At 40.7% G+C, this 23,721-nt stretch overlaps 1 protein-coding gene across 1 annotated transcript in view; it reads right to left on the bottom strand.

The window, feature by feature from the left end:
* ATP2B2 (ATPase plasma membrane Ca2+ transporting 2) overlaps positions 1-23,008 on the bottom strand; it is a 301,755-nt gene extending 278,747 nt beyond the window's left edge. Inside the window, exon 1 of the mRNA XM_066558014.1 lies at positions 22,957-23,008. The gene's annotated coding sequence lies outside the window, so the exon portion shown is untranslated. The remainder of the gene's footprint in view (positions 1-22,956) is intronic.
* Positions 23,009-23,721: the final 713 nt, after the last annotated feature.

Genomic DNA, 23,721 nt, shown 5'->3' with positions numbered 1-23,721 from the left:
TTGTGGCTGACAGCACAGTGTGGTGTGAGCTGTGTGCAGTGCAGGTGGGAGCCCAGGGCAGAGCTGGCAGCCAGAGCCAGGGATTTGTCTCCAGAGTGCCCAACCCAACCTCAGCACAACCCAAGACCCTTCCCCAGGGCTGCATTCAGGGCCCTGAGTGGAAATGGTGCCAGGGTTCTCACAAACCTGCTGGAGCTCAGACAAAGCCTGGCATGAAAAAAGGGTAAAGCCTTGGGTAGCTCCTGCCAGAGCAGCTGATGTCCTGCTAAGAGCTGTCCTGGTGAGCAGGAACAGCATTTACAGAGCTGAAAAACCCAGCACATCAGAGTTTTAAATTATCAAAGCAGATAACAAGGACCAGAGGATTACTGCAGAGGCAAAACTGAGCTGGAGGATATTCCTGTAAATGCAGCCAGGAGAAGCTCAGTCACGTTTTCATTTAGGAATTCAAACACCCGTGGCCTTCAGTAGTCCTTAGGAACCCAGTACTGGGTACTGGAGGTATTTAGGTCCAAATAAGCACTGATTACTACTTCAAAAAATTCCTGTATTTCTTATTCTGAACACCAGGTATCAGCATCTGATGTAGCTGAACTCCATTACTTGTCCCAGTGTGGGGTCCCCAATGCAAAACCTCCCTAAACTTTATGTATTTTACAAATGCTAAATGTACATGAAAGTTAATCAAGAGAGAGGTCTTTACAAAATGTCTAAAGCTTCTTTAAAATCCTTGCAATGTCTGAACAGTTGTTGTGAGTGAACTGCTAAACAGAATTAAAATTCAAGCAAGATCAGATACCAGGATTATATTCCCTAAAAAGGTCGAATAGAAAACTCTGAAATATTTCAGGCAACTGTTTCCATGTTCAAAGCACCATGACAAAACAATGAACCAGAATATGGAAAGCAAAGCATCAGGAGAGTTTAGGAAATTGAGGATGGAACATGAAGACAAACAACTTGTCAAGCAACAGACATTTCCCTCACTTGAACAAACCCCCTAACTCCATGATGTGATGCAATTTGGAAAAATTTGCTTGGATGTCAAAAGATACCAATAAGTAGGAAACTGGGTGTTTGTTTAATGGATGTAAGAGAAATTCAGGCAATGCCATCCCATCACTAGGAAAATAATGGTCTAAATACAAGAACAAGGAAAGCACACACCAAACATGGATAATTCATGGCTGCTGCCAGTGTGTCAGAAATATGAGTATAAAAACATGGCTTTCTGGTTTTTTAATTAATTAAAAATAATTAATCCATAAACAAAAACCTGAGGGTTTTTTGGTTTTTTTTTAAACTAAGCCATGTCTTGGGGTTAAACAATTTTAAATACAAAGCAAAATCAAATTGGGTTCATCAAAAGAATTATAAGATATCTGTGTTAAATAATGAAAAATAACAAGGTTTCATTTTTTCATTATTATCAGAAAACACAAAGTGGAGACTACAGAAGAAGAAAAAGTTGCTCCCTGAGAGACAAAAGAATTATTAAGATTATTAATAATTTGTACAGAAAATAATCTTTTGCAATTAAAGGCCAATGTGTACTCTAGAGCCCATGGATAAGATAACAGAAGATCTGGAATAAGAAAAAAATATAGGAGAATACAGGACAAAGTCCAAGCTTTCAATGCAAAAACAAGTAAAATTCTGATTTCCAACACTGTCAAGATTTTCTGATTATTAGGGAAGCTCCAGACCTTGCATGGCTCTTGCTGCTGAGGACACACAGCTCTGCACTCTGCTGCCACAGAGCAAGAGTCCAAAGAAATTTAGCCAAGCTAAGTTAAAAGCTCAGCCAGACAGGAATGCCAGTAATGAGAAGCCACTGAGAAGGGACCATGAATAGAGAATGGCTGCACAACAGAGAGGGCAGAAATCGAGAAACCCCCTCTGTGAGTGGCTGAGCTAATGAAGCCTCGCTGGCTTCTCTGCTGTCTAATTGTATGCAAGATGAAAATGGAGCTTTCTTCCCCAATTAGTGACGTCTCAGGAGATCTGATTCCCCAGCAGCTCTTTGGTATTCAGCAGGGATCATCAGCCTTTTTTTTTTAAGGGCTTTCTTTCCCCTCAGCCTGGTCATCTGCTTTCCCTGCTGGCAGGAGCTCCCTGTTTTCTGTCTCTACCTGCCTGCCAAACAGACTCACACTGGCCCAAGGACTCAGGAATTATTGAAGTGTGGGGGGAGAAAAAAAAAGGATGAATGCAGAGACACACCAAGAGATTTGGTCTGTATGTTACCAAGGGGAGCTGCTGCCAAATCTTGGCAGCTCCTCCTCAGTCACTTCAGCTCCTCAGGTTTGCATTTTCCCCTCTCCTACCCCCACTCAGAAGCACCAAGTCAGGAGAAGGAATCTGGGTTTGGGGAATGAATCACCTTCTCAACACTTCTCTTCATGAGACTCTTTCCTCTTTGGAAACTGTGACCCCTGTGTTCACAGGGGTTCTTGGATGAGGAAAGAGACCAGGATCTGACTCCATGTTTCAGAAGGCTTGATTTATTATTTTATGATATATATTTCATTAAAACTAGACTAAAAGAATAGAAGAAAAGGTTTCATCAGAAAGTTAGCTAAGCAAAGAACAGAATCAGAAAGAATGATAACAAAGCTTATGTCTCAGACAGAGAGTCCAAGCCAGCTGACTGTGATTGGCCATTAATTACAAACAAACCAACATGAGCCCAATCCCAGATGCACCTGTTGCATTCCACAGCAGCAGATAACCATTGGGTACATTTTGTTCCTGAGGCCTCTCAGCTTCTCAGGAGGAAAAATCCTAAAGAAAGGATTTTTCATGAAAAGATGTCTGCGACAGGAAACTCAGCAAGAGATCATACATATGCAACAGAAAACCCAACAAACTCGATTTATTTCAAGCCCAGGAAAAGGGAATTAAAAGACAAACACTTTGCAGGAGTTAAAACAGAGCCATTTGCAGGTTTATTAGCAATGAGGACAAAGAAGGCAAATGGTCACAATGAACTTGTCAAGCCTTCCCAGCACCTCCTCGTGGGGGAAGCTACCCTACTTTCCAGAGCAGTTTTCCTCAGACTCATCACTTTCTGCTAACAGATGGGAAGCTGAAGATAGAAAGAGGCATAGTTTATGCCTAGCACCAAGGGGAGGGAAAAATTATCTCAGCAGGAGATTCTTTAAAAAAAAAAAAAAAAAAATCAGCAACTGTCCTTCTCTTTAGAAACCAGGGAAGGGGGAAGTGTTGAAGACAAAGGATCACAGACTTTTCCTGGTGCTGCCCATGTTCTGAATGCCAAGCCCAGCTCCTCCAGCCTCTTCTGCTCTCCTTGCTCCTTTTCCTAACCACCCATCAGTGCTCACATGAGAGCAGTAGGAGAAAAAAAGCTCCTTCAGAAGTCTAACATGAAGAGTTCTGTGATCAAAAAGGCTTCCTCATACTCTATACATTGGAAATACATTTTTTCTGTAAAACTCAGACCATTTCAGCTCATCCTTAATCCTGAATTCCTATCTGAATTAGTTACTTGACCAAGCAGTCAGGATTTCCCTAACTCAGAGATGGCAAAACCCTCTGTAATGGTCCAGCAGCAGGGCAAATCCTGGGATACACACTGAAATATTGTGCAGGGAAATGCTGGGATGTACACTAAAATAGACTCTCTGATGCAGATGGGAGTTTATAATTTGTCATTGAGACATACAGATTTCCTGAAATTGTCATGATACAGTAAAAATGTCACTGGTCTGAAGTCACTTAATGTTTTCTTCCTTTCCACCACTATGGAATTGTGAGAACATTTATCAGTAATCATATTGAGGAAAAAAACCTCAAACACCATCCCAGCAACAAATTAAGCTGAACTAAACCCCTTTAGATTGTGATACTTTAATACTCAAGGGGGGAAAGACCCTCTACTAATTCAGCAAGCTTACCTAGTGCTGGAAAGGACGAAGTGCTAACAATTTTTAGCATAATTTGTCATCATTTTCTAGATGCCAGCACACACTCCGCTTACATTTGCACATGTTTGTGTGTGCATGTGTGCCCTGTTGTGTGGTTACATAAAAATGCACACACTTTTTGGGGACTGTGGCCCCAGAAGCATTGACACCATATTATCTACACACAACTTTAAATTCAGATTGGAACCTAAACCAAGGAATTTGGGAGTGATTATTTCATTTTCCTGTCAGTGATTTACCAACTAAATTGAGCAGGAAAGGGCTGGTTTGCTCCAGTGCTAACATTCATTGCAGAACATTGCTCCAGTGCTAACATTCATTGCAGAGCCTTGCCCAAACCCTCAGGGCAGAAAGGACAGCATTTGCACAATACTTATTTTACATTTTTTTTAGATTTCTCCCCCGTGAGGGTGGGCAGGCCCTGGCACAGGTTCCCAGAGAAGCTGTGGCTGCCCCTGGATCCCTGGAAGTGTCCAAGGCCAGGCTGGACAGGGCTGGGAGCAGCCTGGGATGGTGGAAGGTGTCCCTGCCTATAGTAGCATGTAGAATGAGATGATCTTTAAGGTCCTTCCAACCCAAACCATTCTGTGATTTCTCTTTAGTTCCAATTTCCAGAGCCAGCTGAGAGAATGAAGAGATTTAAAAAATTGTGTGTATAGTTCTTCAAGGGAAAAGCTCCCATTTCTGTCTTCCCCAAGAGAAAAGAGGTCACCAGAATCAGGGTGAGAACATTTCCAAGGAGGTTTGCCTTTGACAGGGCAGGCATGGAATTGCATGAGTGATTCTTACACAGGAGTGTGAAGATAATAATCAAGCTCTAAGAAGGCTGAAATTCCCAGGAGGTCTATACACATGTATAAACCCTGAAATAATGAAAGATAAAGGTTTGGTGAAAGTATCAATGCCTCTGTTATTTCTGAACAAATCCCAGGTGCTTAATAGAAAAACAGAATACAAATATAGAGCTACACACACCCAGTTACACAAAAAACAGAAGTGAACCAGAATGGTTTATGAGAGACATCAGAATATCATCAACTAATCAAGCGCATCTTCTCCCTTTTGGGAAGATAACTGCAGCCTCTGTAGACTTGAGAAATCTACCTGGATTTGGATAAATATGGAAAATGGAAGTTGAGCTGCCTCTATAAACGCTGAGTGTTTATAGGAGGGTACTTCTTTAGGGTTTTTTTTGGGTCCATACTGCAGCCATAGAATAAACTGCACCACAGCAAGTTCCCTGCCATGGGCACCAAGCACCATTTTATCTTGGAATTTCATTAGACCATCAATTGAGACAAGCACTGACTGAACAAATCAAAGAGAGCTATTTATCCACAAGCAGTGCAACAGATTAGGTTACCAATAATTACAGACATAAAATAAAGCAGACTAGTCTACAATGTGGTTTTGTGAGCTTCTATTTTGTTGGAGTTCTATTTTGCACCATTCTTATAGACTGTTCTGTAGTGTCATCATAAAGAAAATTTATCCAGTTTCTGTCACTTCCCTAAATCTTTCTGACTAGCCTAATATATGCCTTGATTTATAAAGTCTGTGATTATTTACAGATTTGCCCTCCATCATTCTGAAATGAATTTTCCTTGAACATTTCGTTTCCTGGCTGAAATCTAAGAGAAAGTAATACAGGGAGAACTTTCAAGGGTAACCTTGGCTATGAAATAGGTTAGGGAGCCTTTAGTCCAGAGGATCCCTGTTCAGAAACTACTACAGGTGGCAGAGTGATGAAAACAGGGAAAGAATTCTAGACAGGTCATCAAGAAAATGCTAAATAAGACTCAAGATGAGCATCCTCATAGTGAAGACAGACCTCCCATCCCAGATTTCCTTTGATTCCCCTGAAAGTCTCCCATTTCTGACTGCCACTATCACAGCCTTTGATTACAATGATTTTGTGGGTGGCTGGAACTTCCCCAGAAATATTCCCAGACCCAGCCAAGCTCCTCTGGTGCGCTGTCATCTTATTGCAAAAGTTCCATACCTGCTCAGTGATTTCTCATGGGCATCTCCTCACAGCACAGACTCCTTCCTCACAGCACAACCAACAAAGTCCAACTCTCTTCTCAAGCACCTCACCCACTCTTTTATAGCACTCACCCTCATTGGACACAGCTGTGGCCTGTTAAGGGCAGGCCTGTTCCTAATCTTTGGTGATTTGTACAGCTGCAACTCCTCAGCAGTGAGATTGCCTTCTGCACTATATTTTCTTTCATTCTATCTCCCCACACTTGTGCACTGTTGACAAAAATTATTATTAATGGGGAACCCATGTGCTCAGTTATCAGAGAGAGCCCTGCAAGCAGCAGAGCTGCCCCAGCCCTGGCTGTGCTCCCTTGGGCACCCAGGGCTGCCCCAGGGGCAGTGCCAGGGCACAGCAGAGCTGGCACCTCCAGGCTCTGCCCACCGACACCTCCACACTCCACCCTGCCTCATGAAAGCTGACCAAAAACCTGTGCCTTCCCTTTTTATTCCATTTAAAATTCACTTCCTGCTGGGCATTCAAAACAAGCCTGAAAACTGAGGGTGTTCCATTCTCAATTATTCAATACAGGAATGGGCACCACACAGATTTTTCCTCTCTCAAACCAACCCTCAGCTCGTGACAACTTGGTGCTGTCTGGGTGGCAGGACTGTGACAGACACTGGGGGTCAAGCTCCAGCAGCATCATGATTACATTTACAAAATTATTTATTATTAAAATTATTAAATTATTTCTTATTTTTAAAAAAGTGAGAAAAGCCTGAAGTGATTTCATTTGACCAAAAAAGGATGCTTGATATGAAGATGTTGTTTCATTTTGGATTAAATGAAAACTGAGCTCTGTTAAGGTGGGAGTTGGAAGATAAAGTTAACCTGAGTTACCAGCACCACCAACCTAAGATGATTTCACATAAAGCTCGAGGAAATTTTATCAAAACTATGAAAAGAAGATTTAAATATTGAAAACAAAAAAAATCCCTCTTGTTAGCTAGTCTGCCATACCTTATGTTCCAGTGCTTAGTTTATATGTTAGCAAAACAGAGGTAATTAGGTTGGCATTAAATTCCAGTACATAAAAGCTGCTGAAATTTTCATTTGCAGAGATGTTTAACCATCATTTTCTTCACACTTTGAAAGTGAATATAGACAGTCTGCCTAATGTCCTCTTATGTAACATGCAGCAAATCCAACAGAAAGTAATATGGAATAAAACATATCTGGGCTTTTTCAATTTTACTTGTATTTCATACATAACACATTTAACCTGACAAGAAGAAAGGTAATAAGAATAAAATATTATTAAAAATAAAATTAACTATTTCATCAATTTGAAATAGTATTTTTTGGTTCTATTCCTTAAGCTATGAAAGAAAGTCCAAGTTTCCATGGAAAATGTTCTATTACTAAAAAACAGACAATATTCAGATAATAAATCCTGAGCAATACTTTTCAGCTGCTAGTAGGTGAAAAAATACTGCTGTCAAGTGACTAAAATAAGCATTCAATTCTCTAACAGTCTGAAATATAACAGATTTCACTACAATATCAAAGTGCACTCAGGTACATGAAATACATGACGCAAAGGACATCCACAACCACATTAGAAAGATTTTTAAATTTACAGTCCCAATAATAAACCTCCTTTTTCATGTGCTTGATAGAGAGGGCAGATATATGGAACTGCTGCTCTTCTGCAGCTTGGCACAAGACATTCCCAAGAGGGAGAACAACCAGGATATTGGGAAATGCTGTTTAGAACTCTGGTGAGAAGCATTTTTGTCTGTAATGTAGTGACCCTGCCTCACCAGAGGCACATGCAAATTCCTAACACCTCTGTTCCCTTAAATAAATGAGAATATTCAACATTGCTATACAATAAAAAGGCTTTTTCCACTACTGAACTTGTATATCCAGTTATGGGGATTGGAGGACAAACCATAAAATTATCCAGCAGATTTGGCTGCTGCTCCTGGCCTGGGGAATTTGCCTTTCTGTCAGGAAGGTGGGTGCCCATTTCACCCATTTCAGGACAGACTCAAGAGGAACCACAGCAAACTTCCACACTGGTATTCCTGTAGCAACACCATCCCCACTTGGGTCTTCTTAAGTCAAAGCTTGTCATGGAAAATTCATGTTCTTTAGCACATGATGTATAAACAGCCATTTTTTTCCCTATTTCTACCCTGGAGAAATACCTGCATTGTCCATAGCAATTTAATATATGTCTGCCTACTGCCTTAAAGATATTTTAATAGATTTACTAGCAGCCATCATACCTGGATTTGACTTAATTTCCAGCCTCAAAACCAAACTATAATAAAATAGCTGTTGGACCTGTCACAGCCTGAACATAGCAAGAACTAAATGCCATGTTTTCAGCTAGTCAGAAAATCCTCTTTAAATAGAGAGATGATGATCATACCAGAAGACATCATCAGCTTTCATAATTCAAAATTCCTTTGTGTTGGTTGCAGGATATTATATGGCAAAACAAGGGGAGATAAGTATAAAAAAAATATATAAGAATATATATATATGAGTTAGGTCTGGAATAGAGTAGCCAAGGAAAATTCAGGAAGACATAGAAGTAAAAGGAAGCCCTTTTAAGTTAATTTACTATTATTTTACACACTCCCCTCCCAGGTCATCCTGTCTGAAAAGTAAGGTGGCCTCAGGACCACACTTCCAAAGCTGTCACAGACTAAAGATAACTTGACAGCTGACAATTTACTGCCACTAATTTTAAAAATATCACATAGATCAGCTCCAAGAACAGTACCATGACCCACTATAAGGATGCAAAAGGAGGCATGAAAAAAAAATCTAAATTCTCTCAAAATATATCTAAAAGTTCCTTTTTCTATACAATAAAAAAGCTGCCAACTTGTTTCTTCCTATTTTTCTTTCTTCTTACTTTTGTTTCTCATTTTCCTTCTTGGCTTTGGATACTCAAGAATCACAAAGAAAAAAAGAAAAAAATATTGAACCACGTATAAAAATATAATAAAAAACCATAATAAGGATTTTGAAAATATAATTTTAAAGCCAACTTAACGATATTTACAATCACACTTGCAATATTCATTTTCCATGCTGGATCTCCCAGCACTTAGATCTTAACACCTCTACTGGTCCATGCAGGCATCTGCAGAGAGTATTTTGAAAAGAACATATATTTGATTCTGTCTGTTGCCTCAGGATGGAGAAGAGAGAATGGCAGTGATAATTCCATTAGAAACACCAAACTTCCTTGTTGCCACATTTCTCTTCACAGAGAAAAGCAAGGCACAATTCTTCCCAAGAATATTTCTGGGTTTCACCTTCTCTGAACCTCAGAGAAAGGAAAAACAATTCTCATCTCATTTGCTGCTCCTGTGTTTGTGCCAAAGTAGAATGCAATATGGAGATTGTTTACCCACAGTGATGGGGTTTTGTTTCCTTGGCTCATCAGGGCCAGGTCTGTGTGTGTGTGTGTGTGTGTCAGGACTGTGGGTGACAGTCACAGGTTTCTGTGCAGTTGTGTGCTTGGCAGATTCAGTTTAGATGCAATGTAATATAATGTAATATAGTATAGAATAATATAGTATAATAAAGTAATTAATTAACCTTCTGATAAGATGGAGTCAGGTGCATCATTCTCTCCCCCTTGTCAGGGGCAAAAATATCCACTATACTTCCTCTTGTGAAAACCTAATTTTTGTCTCTAAAATCTTGAAAACTTATCTAAAAAAGAAGTTGAAGCATGCATTAAATGCTGTTGTTCATCTCAAGGCCTGCTATGTACAAGCTCATTTGCCAATCCCCCCTCAGGGAGAGGGAAATGCAGTTCAAGAGGTGCCAAACCAACATTTTCTTGCACTCCTCAGAGTGGTGGCCAACACATTTGGGCCAGCTCCCTTCCCCGGGTGACTGGCAAGGACCTGGCTGAGCTGTAATTACTGCTGGCAGCAGGAGCTGCCTGCTCCTCTCCACAGCTTTTGGAGAACCAATTCATTTCTTTCCCATGGTTCAGCCCATAAAAGTGAACTCCAAGTATCCCACCTCCTGTTTTATGCTCACTGTCCGTGTGCACGGACAAAATCCTGACATCCCATTAAGGATCTGAGTCACGAGGCACAGGAAGAGGCTTTAGAGGGACTGCTTCATCCCTGGGCTCTTCCTACAAGTATTTATGGCAAAAGCAAGCTGCTAAAATGGTAATGGAAAAGGGAGGAATTTAATGTGGGACATAACCTAGGCAGTGCTATAACCACGCTGTAAAAATTTCAGCAGGAACCTTTCCTGTGCAGACATTTGGAGGAGCCTTTTTTGGGTTCAGATATTTGCTCCAGCTGAAATATCAGGCACATAAAACATCAAGACAATGCCACCACCAGAAGCATAAGTAGAGATTTGGAAGAAGAGCTTCACCAGTTGTCCATTTAATTCTCTCTCCTGGCTCCAAGAGTGGAGATGTACCAAATGCTTTGGAGCAAAAATGCTCCAAATAAAAGGAATCAGAGCACTCTGCAATCTGGTAAAACCCTTCCCCGTGGAAAGGTTCCCTGAACTCCTCTCGAGCTCTTCTTATAGAATATAAACAAGTCAAACTTTAATTACTGTAAGCTTTCACATACTAATGGAATATAAGGAGATTTGAAGAAATTTGGAAAGCAGCAATTTGCTTTGGAGTGATGTAATTTTACTTAATTGCTTCTAATTAAAATTATTCTCCAAATGTAAAACAAAAATGTCTATTAATTCTCTGCATAAACTAAATTTAGGTATCAACTGAGTAGCTTATTCACAGTATTTACTATAATTACTGCAAGACTTTTGTAACTTTGATGATTTAAAAGTTTGGAGGCTTGATACCAAATAATGGTTTCTGCTGCATAAAGCAAAATAATCTTTCAAACTCCCAGTGCCTTTGTACTTCGACTGTGACTCACTAAATTTACATTGTGTGAAAGTACATGTAGGAGTAAAAGCACTTATGTATTATCAAGAAATATGACATTATAATCCCATGAAGTTACTACTTATAGAAAAAAAATAAAACTGTTCCCATTCTCTTCCACACCTAAGTGTAAAGTGAATACCTTCCATTAATTTTACCTCGGATTAACTTTAGAAAGAAAAAGGACACTTAATATTTTTTGCAGGTATTTTAAACTTCACTTTTAACACCAAGTTTTAAAATCAGCCATGAAACATAAAAATTGGAAATATCTTTCCAAAAAATTTAACTCATCTGAAAGTAATTATTGTATTTTAAACTATCCTGTGATTTGTGTCAAATCTAACAAAAAGTTGAGGCCAAAGTTGGAGTGGAAAATGAAACAAAAAAATGTGAGATCATGCTGCAAACTTTTATATTTTAAAAAGAGACCAAATTAAGTCCAAAGACAGTTATTTTTAAATTTTTTTTCTCTTCTTTTATCTTCCTTATTCTCTCTCCACGTTTTTGCTCCCTAGATTTTCATTTGGTTCCTCACACAGCCCAACAAAGCCAATGCAACAGGGTCAACGTGCCATTTTGAGGTGAAATTTGCTAACATGAGGAAAACCACTACTAAATGCTATTTTCCTCCTACAGATATGCCATTTTCTTCTCCAAATCTTTAATACTCCCAAGTCAGTGCATCACAAGAGAGTCATACCTGATTTATTCCGTGGGGAGATTGCATTATCGCCCTATGGAGCTCACCCCACTAACACCTGAGCATGGACCTATAAGAGCAAACAGAGAATCAGGAGGAAACAACCACACTCAGAGCTCCTCTGGCTGTTGGGAATCATGGAATGGTTTGGGTTGGAAGGGATCTTAAAGCCACCCAGTGCCACCCCTGCCATGGCAGGGACACCTCCCACTGTCCCAGGCTGCTTCAAGCCCTGTCCAACCTGGCCTTGGGCACTGCCAGGGATGCAGGGCAGCCACAGCTGCTCTGGGCACCCTGTGCCAGGCCCTCACAGGAAAGAGTTTCATCGTAACAGCCAGCCTAAATTTCCCCTCTTTCAATCTGTACCCATTCCTCCCTGTCCTGTCACTCCAGTTCCTGACAAAGAGCCCCTCTCCGGTTCCCTGTAGCTCCTTCAGACCCTGGAAAGTGCTGGGGGGTGACCACACAACCTTCTCTTCTCCAGGCTGAACAGCCCCAGCTCTCCCAGCCTGTCTCCTTAGGGGAGGTGCTCCACATCCTTATCAACATCTTGGCCTTCCCCTGGACTTGCTCCAACAGTTTTTATGTTGGAGGCACCATCTGAAGATACTTCCAGAACCTGGCAAACCATGGAGCATGGAAATCCAGACCCTGGCTTTGTTTTTAAATTGGGGGTGGGGAAGAAAACAGATTTCTGTTAGCCAACAATTTTGGCACTGTATTACCATCGTTTTCCTCCAAAAAAAAACAATTCCAGGAGCCTCCTAAGGAAGTCACAGGCTGCCATCTTTGGGCTCAGCTGTGTCACAAAAACATCTGTGCAGTGCAGAATCAGCACTTCACCATTTCAGCAAGGGGGAATCTCTCCATCAGTGCAGGGGCATTCCCTCTGCCTAATGAAGTTCAAGCCAAATTACCACCAAAGCCCAGAATGAGATTGCTGATGTCATGGTAAAGCAAAATAAAATGAAATTGTAGTGGCAGCAGCACCCAGGAAACAATTTCTCACAGTAATTTACTTCTTGCATCACTCTGTGGCACTGACTACATCCCTTTACTGCATGGATACCATGGGAAGCAGATGGTAACATATTTTTAACCCCAAGCTCACCAAGTCTAATAACAGGCTCTTAATTAAGAAAAAAATCAGGGAAAATAGGCTTTAATAAACAAACGGGTTACATGAATACAAAATGCAGAGGGCATGTTTAAAGATTGGCCGAGATCAAAAGCAGGAACAATGAGTTAAATTACAGTTAAAAACAGTTATTAAAATGTCTGTTTCGAATATCTGAAAGTAAAAACCTTGAAAATGCACTGTTCCAAGGAAAATTCTGCAGTGGCAGGAAGAGATTCCCAGCGCAACTTGAAGTTTTTTCTTAAATTCAGCAATTCACTAACAAATCATCATTAAAGCCTTGATCCCCAGGGCATCCTAAAAGCACTTTTGCAGCATTAGTAATAGGCCATTTAATTCCCCCACTTTATTTCTAATTTCTAATTAGGCTTTAATTCATCATATATCTTATCCTCTCATTGTGATAGCCTGTATTCTTAAGGAAATGGGAATTTATCTTTCTAAGCTAAAAGTTTTTACACTCAGGATTGCTGGATCGTGGTGTTCCTTCTGCTTGTTTGCCATCTCCTTCAAACTACCCTAAAATAAATCTAAGTGTTTATTATTGAAATATCCTGCTTTGCCTTATCTGCTTATGCTGCTCAGCTGGCATTTTGGAAATGCAAGAATTGGTGACATTCCATGTATCACCACCTCAAACCACATCAAAAAGTCCTCTGTACCAGCAGCCTTGTCTTAAAATAACTTTGAAAAGCTTCACCATGGAACACTGATTGAACATCTGGTCCCACTGCATGTCACCCAGACAAGGGATGGTGCCAGGGGCTCCGTGTCCTGCTTGGACTTCTCCTACCTATGGATTGCTGCACTACCTGACTCTAAATTTTCTACAGGACAGCTTCTTTTATTGTCAAACCAGAAAAAAAAAAAAAAAAAACACACAAAAAAACCAAAAAAAATCCCCAAAATCCCCAAATCAGCTGCTTTTCCTTGTGACTCCTACTCCATTTTCTCCTGCCCCAGGTATAAGGTTATCAGCATGTTACATCTAACTCCAAGATTTCTTTGTGATCTTAAGCAGAATAGAAGAACTGGAATGAGGGTAGAGCAAGTGGAGTAGAGCAGAACAAGGGGAGAATTGGGGTGAGCTGGGCTTAGAGGAGAGCAGAGCCGAATTCCTGCACCTGCAATGCAGCACATCCCAGCTCTGCCTCTGTGACTCCAGCAGAAGCAGGAATCTGCTCAGGGGAGAGTGATCAGCTGCACCTCAGGAATCACTCCTGCACCCACAGATTCGGCCACTGGAGAGACATTTCAGGACCCTCCCAAGTGCCTGTGCTGGGGACAGGAGTGAGACCTCAGGAAATGCTATTCCTCTGCTTCTTTGTCAGTGGGAAGCCTGAGTTTGTACCTGATGCCAGCAGATTTTCCTGTCATGGTTCAGTTTAATTTGTTTGGTTCTAAATATCAGCAAAAGATAAGGTTGAGGGGGAAAAAAAATTAAAAATTGTGTCCCTGACATGCAGCAGAGCCTGGGTGGGGCTGCCAGGTGATCCCACACACAGACACTCATGGGAGGCTGAAAAGCACTGCTGCACTGCAGGGTTTGCATTTCCTCCCAAACCCTCACAGCAACACCAGCACCCAAAATCAATCCAGTTCCCTCTGCTGATACTTTCTGAAGGAGCAGCATGCATAGATCATGCTGAGAGAGAGGCTGCTTTTCTTTAGCCTGCTGATCTCATTATAAGCAAATACAAGCACAATCTAATTTTATCGGCCACAAAACAAAGAGCATGTTTAAATTTTAACATCCAGCCAAAACCTCTTCTGCTTTGAGTTTAAACTTATACAGCATGTTCATTACCATAAACAATCTGCAAAATGGCCAGAAAACAAACTCCCCCCTTGTAATCTGCTGTCAGAAAACCACGAAGAAATAAACATTGGCATCTCAGCTTTGCTTTCGCTTTGCTCTCAAGGCTTTGGAAAGACCAGCTGAGAAGTTTTCCTTCCAAATAAACTGAAGGTTTTAAACAAATCAAAGAATGCTTCCAGATGTTTTTCTTTCAAGCATACCTTAATAAATGACCCTGAATAAAGAAAACTTCAAGGTAGATAAATAGTGTCATGGAGGATAATGAATTAAGGAAGGGCTCTAAGTATTACAAAATTATACTCATGTTTCATCTCAATTGATTTTGTCCACCTAATCAGTAAAATCAACAATAACAATTTGACTTTCTTCTTTGTGAAAGGGAACAAAATAGTATTTTAAAATATGAGATAATTTCAATTTAATAAATACTACATGTGCAGATAATGGGATTTCCATGAAAAATTCAAAGAGCATTGCTCTTCGTCATTAAATTCAAGTTAATCAGCATATTCTGCTGCAGATTCAATTAAAAACCAATATTCTAAATTTATTACTCAGTTGTAAATATCAATTTGGTTTCCAAGCAAAACAATATGAATCTGCAGTAAACAGCTCCATCATTCTGGAAGTTGTCTAAACACCAACTCCAATAGCAACAGAGAAAATAAACAAGAGAAGAGCCACAACAGCAACTTCTCCAAAATCCAGAATACATGGTACAACATATTGTACCTTAACAAACCAAGAGAATTGACAAAACCAACAGGAACAAAGACTGCTATTTGGTTATCAAACATTACAAATTATTGTTTTAAACAGATGTTTATTTTGAATGCCATATGGGAGATGGGAAGGGTCTGTCAAAGCACAATCCTGATGGAAATCTCCTAATCAAACCTGACAGAAAACCAAATCAACAGATCGACAGCCAGGAACTGCAGATGCCTCATTTTCTTTGGAAAACCAGCCTGAAAGGAAGGGCTCACTAACAACAACCACAACATCCCCTCCAGAGGTGGTGGCAGCACCCACAAACCCCAGCATGACAATATTTGATGGGAAAGCAATGAATCCAGAGAGCAAAACCCCTAGAGAACCCATGGGGATGGATCCAAGAGGAGCATCTGCCTCCCCTCCCCGTGTGACTGCCTCAATTCCCTACAGGGTGTCCTGCCTGCTCAGGAGAGGAGCCCCCACAGCTCCTGGGGGAGTGAGCGACCTCCCTGGCATGGAGGGAAAAGGAAAAAAGCACAAGGATGGGCATGGAATGAAGGCAGGCTGGTAAAACTGGGTCAGCTTAGTCCTGGCTTTCCAAAGCCTAGCCCAACAGCTGCTCCAAAACCCTGCTGCCATGGGGAACAGCCAGGTTTGGCCAAGCTGGAGAAAGCAGGAGCTGAGGGAAGGCTGGAGAAAGCAGGAGCTGAGGGAACGCTGGAGAAAGCAGGAGCTGAGGGAACGATGGAGAAAGCAGCAGCTGAGGGAACCCCGAGCTCCACAGCCTGAGGAGACAGAACCATCAGGGATGCCACTTCCAGGTCTGAAAGGTGCTTTAAGTAGTTACAGACTCCACTTTAATGTTTCCCTCTCCTCTCCCATAAGTTCCTGTTCATTATTTTCATATTTTCTGTTTGGCATATAGAAACAGGATAATACCAAGTTTGAACTAAATTTCTCCATGACTATAAAAATATATTTGATTAAACAGATGTCAGCAAAATTTTATGGAGTGAAAATTGAGTAACAGATGGTGAGGTCTGTGGAGTTCAAAGAGGCTGTATTTTATGAAATAGGAAATTTGAGGAAAAGAATTATTTTGCTGGAAATATTGATGCAGTGCTTAGGCAAATGTAAAAGCATTCTTACTTGATAGAAAACAGTAAGTTTGAAAAAAACTTAAAATAGATGTATTCATGCCATGAAACTCACTCAGACCATTAAAAAATGGGATTTTATTCTACCTTCTTTTTACTGACTACAGCACATCAAGGTTCTCAAAGAAAAATAATGGAGAAGAAAAAAACCCAGCTACCAAACCAAAGCCAACAATGACCTTGAGTAAGCATCCTGAGCAAAATCATACATCCTTTGTATGATACACAAATATTGTGAAAACTGGGATAATAAACAGTTATACCAAACTTACACTATAAGCATTAAACAAAATTGCAAATAATGGCTTATGTGCTGTGGGAAATGAGACAGAAGGATTATAACTCCTGAATGCCATTAATGTACCACCCCTATTCCAGCTTTACTGCTTGGAGTGGTAGAATAACATTGCCACCAGTGGAACATAGACAGAGAGTCAATGAAATGAAAAGAACATCATAAATGTAATTATTACTGCACAATATTATTTCTCTCCCTATTCCTATGGCTCTCAAGTCTTTCCTTCAAGCTGATATTTTAAACATTTTATTACATCATTGGGAAAAAAAAATTCAAAGGGCAGAAGTGCTTTCAAATTCATGACCAGGCTCCTTCTGCATCAACGAGAAAGCTACAGGACCCTGTGGAATAGCAGTCAGGGAGCTGCCTCAGATGTCCAGGGGGAAGAACTGGAGAAATCCAACAGTTCCAGAGCACTCAGCCATGCTGAGAGCTGCCTGTTGTCCAAAGCAGCCTTGTGTTGGATCACAGGCAGGAGACCCCTCTGATTCCCCCACAGGGAGGAATTCTGAGGAGGAGATAATTGGAGCTTTCTGAGCTGACAGAGCCTCTCTGACCTGCAAGAGGCACCAGCCCCTGTGGCCAGACCTGCACCAGCACAGCCCAGCTCCATCAGAGAGCTCTGCTCCTCCCAAAATCCTGCTGGGAGCTGCTTCTGCTCTGATCTCACCCAGCACAGCTCGGTGCTCCCGTGGATCAGAGCTGTAAGTGCTGATGCCACCAGGAGTGAAACCATCACAAACATGTAACAGACACCTCTGAGCTCGTGTCCTCACTTCTCAGGGACATTTCCCATCAGGTGTTGAGCTGGGCTGTCAGGGCTCCTGATGTGTGCAGCCCCAGAGCTGTGGGAGTTGCTCCACCCTCACAGTGGGAAATGCAGCTGCTTTGTCACAGAGTGGGGCAGTGAACTGAGCCCCCCCAGACTGTGAATGCACAAACAGAGCTTACAGCACACCAGTATTCATGGTTTATTAACTAAGAGCATGTCTTATTAGTGGGTTTAAACCTTGATACCAGCACCACAAGAAACGCTTTCCCACAAAGACTGCATTTTAGGAGAGAAACAGTCAGATAATGTTTGACACACTGATAAAAGAACCAACTAATTCAAGCCTCCACAAAGCAAAATACCCTCCTTGAGTTTGCACTTCAGGGTTTTGAACAAGAACAAGCTCTTCAGGAGCAATGCTTAGCTTTACAACCCATCCATCCTTCCTCCCTCTCTATTGATCCATTTATCAGTCACATCCAGGTATCTTGGCTGCTTCACAGGCTCCAAATAAACACATGAGATCCTTCCTGGGTTTGTATCACTACCAGAGTAATTTAGATCACGTTTAGCACAGCCCTGCAGCCTTCCCAAGGAAGAACTGATTGGATTCAATCACGCTGAAAGCACATATATGTTGTCTGAACTATCTTCACATGCTTTTAGACCTAGAAATCCTGTATTTAAATTAGCAGAAAAAGGAACTGTTGGAGGTGGGTGTTAATTACTCCTATTTACAGGCTTTTTAGCAGTTTCCCATATTGGTTAAAACAGAAGCTGTGTCTTATTTTCAGTGATTCAAAAAGCAAGGCAAGAGACAGAAATTCATCAGAAAAATCAGAGACTACTTTTCCAGAGATATAAAAGAAAATGCAGCTTACACATCTCAGGCATCAGCCTTTAGATCTATCCTTTATCTTCCTAAGGCAAACATGATGATCAATTTATAAAAAAATTCTGAAATAGTCACCAAAAAAACTCCTCTTAATCTTCAGCTGTTCAAGGATTCTGCAGTTTTCAAAAGAACTCTTAAGCACAAGACATTTTGGGGTTTGAAGTATTCAGTGTTAAGGGCAATGAAAATATCACTCAAAATGTTTAAAAGGGATTTCAAAACTTGACCCAAGTTGATAACCCTGGTTAAGATTTTCATTTCTGGATATTTAAGATAAAATGGCAGAGGACTTACAGAGAGGAGAAGCCACTTTTACAGCAGCATTTTAGGTTGTGATAAGATTCCTAAATATAAATGCCCAAAGCTGATGTGCCAGAATGTTCATTGGGTATTTTTTAAAGGAAGGCACAAGGAATGATCTTAAACCTATATTTAACCTCTACACAAGAGGCAGTTCAGCATTTAGGGAGATCTGAAGGAAGGTCTTGTTCTCATCAGATCATCTTTCTTCAGCTTTGGAGGAAGAAGAGCTAATTTCCATTCTTCCCCATTTTCTGATGTGCTTTAGGACTCATTGTGGACGTGGGAAAAGAAATTATTTGACCTCTTGAAATGAAGGAAAAGGGAAGTGGGAGGGTCATGTCTGGAGAGAGATCTCTGCCCCCCATTCCATGTCAACGTTCTGGGGCCTCAGGGCCAAATCTGACAGCTACCAGAGAGGTTCATTGTGAAATGAAACGAGGAAAAGTACTCTTGGGAAAATCTTATGGAACCCTCTTTTTATTCCTGCAGTGAAAGGCAGGAAAAGTCCATCTAAAAATACCAAATCATTTACAAATGGAGTCAGAAAAACAAAAAAAGCAAGTGTCAATATGCATAATGCTCCCCAAACTGGATGAACTCAATTAGAATAAAAACAACTTGTTAGAATCATCATTCTAAGGTGCTTTTAAATACCTTTAAGATAATTGTTACCACACTGCAGCCAGAAGTTGCTGAGGAGCTGCCTATTGATCCCTTTCACTCACAAGTTACTGGTTAGATAAAATCTCATGCCCACTGTTGGTGCTTTTTTTGCTGGTATTTTCACAGAGAATGCTAAACCCTTTTTTGATAATTATTTGGTTGACAGGAGGCTGCTCTGTGCTTTGGGAATGCCAGTGGATCCCTGAGTGGTGCCACCCTACTGACACAGGGGGGACAAGGACACAAGGAGGGAAGGGTCTCCCCAAGCACAGCCTTGCACTCAGTGTCTTCTTTAAGGCAAGCTGAAAGCAAACTGCTCCAGCTGATAACCAAAAAATAGAAACCAAACAGTTAAGGCCTGTCTGATTAATTGCTCTACTTAGCTAATTTGATAAGCCCTCCATCAGTTTTCCATGCCTCCTTCATTGGCTTGATCTACTCTGTAAATTAATCTAATTATGAACACCTGCAATCCAAAGCCCATCTCTGCAGAAGTTCAACAACTCCTATTTATACTCAGTATTTCTTTAAAGGTCAGTTCTGAGCCCATCCTGCCACAAGAAGCCAAGGAAAGGGCACAGCAAGGGGAATATGCAGGAGAGGAACCACTCTGCCTCAATGCTTTATTCCCTCTGTATTCAGCAACATAAACTGCATTCTACAAGAAAAACCTAACAACAATTTACAGCAGACAAAAGATGACAAACGAGTCAAAGTCATCACAGTCCCCACATTGATCAGATCAGCCCCACACCAGGAGGGGAATAGTGCCAGCTCCACTTCAGGGTGCCATGGGATCCCCAAAGAAACCAGGGACTGCACAAGGAAAGTGCCAATTGCAACCTGATTAAACTATTCAAAAGTTCACCCTCACCTAGAGTGAGTATATGTCAGATAATAAAAGATTACCTGGGTGTTTATGGTGTAGATGTGTGGCTTATCCTTGATTCCCTGAAAAACCATTTCTATTTGCACCAGTTCTTCACACTCTGCCAATAGAATCCAATCACAAAGCCTGGGCTGCAGTATTTTCAAAAGTATGGACTGGTAACTGATTTAAAACCAACTGTATTGATTGTTTTAATTGATGTCTCTGATTGCTACTTTATTCTCATTCATTATTGTGAATATAAATTAGAAACAAAAGGAAGCCCCAAGCAGTTTTATCTGGCTATAAAGATTCCTTGCCACTGGATTTGCAATTCCTTTTCACAAATTATTTTGTGGGCAGAATTTTTAATACTCTGTTTTAATCATAATTTTCTCCCTCTCAACATCATTACAGAAAGATTTAAACATCATAAAATTATTTTTTCCATCAAAATCAGAAAAAGTTACAGTTCAATTCATCTGGGGGTTCATGCTAGCCTTGATAAAATGTATTTTTAAAAGATAAACAACAACACTGTTAGACTTGCCTGACTCAAAAGCAATTTGCATTAGTAAAATTTAACTGTAAGCCCTTGAGATGCCAATGGTTTATTGTATTTGTTGTAAAAAATATTTTAGCCAAGCAATGCCAAGCTTGGGGCCTTCTGCAGTAACTGAGGGAAGGAAAATGAGTAAGTTGTGCTTCAGAGAGCATCTGCAGAGCTTACAGGGGACCCCAAAATGAAGGACACTCCTAACCTACCTCAAAATACTGGTCCAATATTTTAAACCTGAGAATATGAGGAAGTTATTGATGGAGCCATTAACTGTCTCTCTGGGGCTCCCAGATTAATTAAATTCAGAGTCAGTTCTGGATCCTCACAGCCTTCCCAAACCTCCAGCAAGCACCTGCAGAGCTGCTCCAAATATCACCATGGACAGCACAATGTGGGGAAAAGAGTCATGCATTACATGGAAAAGCTGCTGGAATGTCAGAAAAGTAGAGAAAACAACACCAGAAAAAAAAATGTTGGCATTAAAAGCCCTGACAGATGTTGAGCTTTTGTTCTTGCATCATCTCCCTTTGCAGAGCACTGAGTAATTAAATGTGATGAGTTGCAATGTATTTGCAAGGGTTAGGCCACAGTGTGCACCAGCCAGCCTGCTTCTAAGTTTGTTATCAAAGCCTCAAGAATTCATCAAGGCTATTAGAACATAAATTGTACTAAATTAAGAAAGAGGCTGAGAAACTGAATGCCAAGAAAGAACTAGATAACAGAGGACTGTGAAACACCTGGGCTGTAACCAATCATTACTCTGAGAAATGCAGGCAGAAAATGAGTAAAAAAGACAAAAGCACCAATCAAAAAGTGTGCACTTAATGGTTTGTAGAATCTAGAAATATGTGCATAATGTAAACAATAAACAACTTCTACTTCATCACATTACTCAGCTATTCAAAAACCCTAAATTCCCCATGTTAATGATGTGCAACTGAGCAAGGGCTTGTCCTTGCACCCAAAGCTGCCCAGGGCCCCTCAGCAGGGGAAAGGATTCCCCTGGGAGCTGGGGATGGTTGTTGACACCCCAATGAACGTCCCAGGATGGAACACCTCCTCCAGGCAGCCACAGCACCCATTGATGGCTCTCAGAAACACCAGGAAGCTCAGCTGAACGTGGCCATTGATTACCCCAGCAGCCTCATGAGGCAGATCCCAATGGAGGACTCAGCTGAGGTGAACTGGGGAAGGAGATTAAAAATCTGTGTCCCTTGGCCACTCCTCTGCCATCCCCAATCCCATCAGCAAGGGAAAGCTGTTTATTAACTTATGCTCTCAGAGGTGAAGGTCCTCAAGCAGCTCAAACATCCTGAGACATATGTGAGGTAAAAAAAATTAAATGGAGAAAAAAAGAAGAAAAGAACACTGGAGCCACATGAGGATCACTTACTTCCAGTTAAAAGCATGAGGGGAAAATAATCAATTTAAAAATATGTATCAGTAAACCCAGAAACACAGAAGGTGTTTGCTACCTAACCCCTCAAAAAAAAAAAAAAAAAAAGAAAGAAAGCAGAACACAGTAGGAAACTGTTTGATAAATGTGAGGCCTAATCCCCAAAAGCTGGTTTATTTTCATATCATTATAAAAGGGGCAATTTGCTAATATTTGGAGGAGAAGGGAAAGAGAAGGAACATGTGCTGCTGAGGAGCAGCACAGGGGCTTCTTTTGCCTATACAAAATGAGTTTATGGAATATATTTAACTGAGTTTTTTTTAAGAAGTGCCAAAAAGTTGGCAGCCACAGAGAATCCCTTAGCATAGCTAAAGAGCCTGAGGGTTTGGAACCAGGACAAAATGGGATTCACTGGACCCAGGCTGGGCCTGGGGTGTTGCTGTTTGCAGATCTCCTCATGGAGAGATCTGCAGGAATTCTGATGTCACTGATTACTTGCAACTACAAAATTGGCCCCATCCTGCCTTATCTGCAATTTTGACCGTGACCACTGGAACTTTGAGGTCATTATCAGATCCTTCACAGGTTCTTAAAACTCATTTTGCACCGGATGTTGTAGAAAGCTGGAGATTTGTCACTAATTCAGCAAAAAAACAAATACTAAACTCATTTCCATGTGTTTATGATGATTTCCAATGATTGGTTGCTAAAATAACATGATACCCCTTTGATATAATAATCCCTGGAATGACAACATGGACAACAGGAGGAGATCAGGCTCACCATGACCATAGCACACCAGGCGAGGAGATCTTTGTGTCACAGCATGCAAGACCTGATAAAAACAAAGAAAAAAAACTGTTTATGCTTTGGAAATTTAAATTATTATGGGTATAATGAATATGAAATCAAAGAAAAAGGCAGTTCAATCATTGAAAAGCAGCTGGTTTTATTTAAATCCAAATGTGTTTGTTGCACAATTAATAAAATTAAGGTAATCTCTTTTGTGTTATTTCATAACAGAAAATTTAAAAGTGACTCTTAAAAAAAATGAAGTATAACACACCTTCAAAAAAAGAAAATATTACACGCCTTCCAATAGAACTGAAGCATTTAATATTGCCTAATTCCAGAAAAATCCAACTAACAATGCCCACAAAAGCTATCATGCTGGTTACTACTTATAATTGTTTTGTACTAGCATTCAGGTCTACAAGCATTCAACAAAACTGATAACCTCAATTTTTCTCAGAATCAAAATCTTGAGGGGAAAATGTTTACTAAATAAATACAAGCATGAATCAGGGCACATGAAAGTTTTCCTCCCTTCCTGTTGGAGATGAAAACAAACATCTCTTCCAAGAATTACATCAGGACAAACTTGCAGGTGTCACAAACCTAATGCCAGGACAAAATTTTCAGCAAAGATTCTATTTCAAGCCCTTCTGGGGGTGATTTCACATCAGCAGAGACAGAATCCTGTGTGAAGCACATTTGTCAAGACACAACTTGCCAAGCAATCAGCTCAGCAGAGCCCCTGGTGCTGCT

The sequence above is a fragment of the Molothrus aeneus genome, chromosome 12 (genome assembly GCF_037042795.1).
Source record: "Molothrus aeneus isolate 106 chromosome 12, BPBGC_Maene_1.0, whole genome shotgun sequence".
Classification (NCBI taxonomy): Eukaryota; Metazoa; Chordata; class Aves; order Passeriformes; family Icteridae; genus Molothrus; species Molothrus aeneus.
The sequence above is the reverse complement of the archived record's forward strand: the minus strand, read 5'-3'. Positions and strand labels throughout refer to the sequence as shown.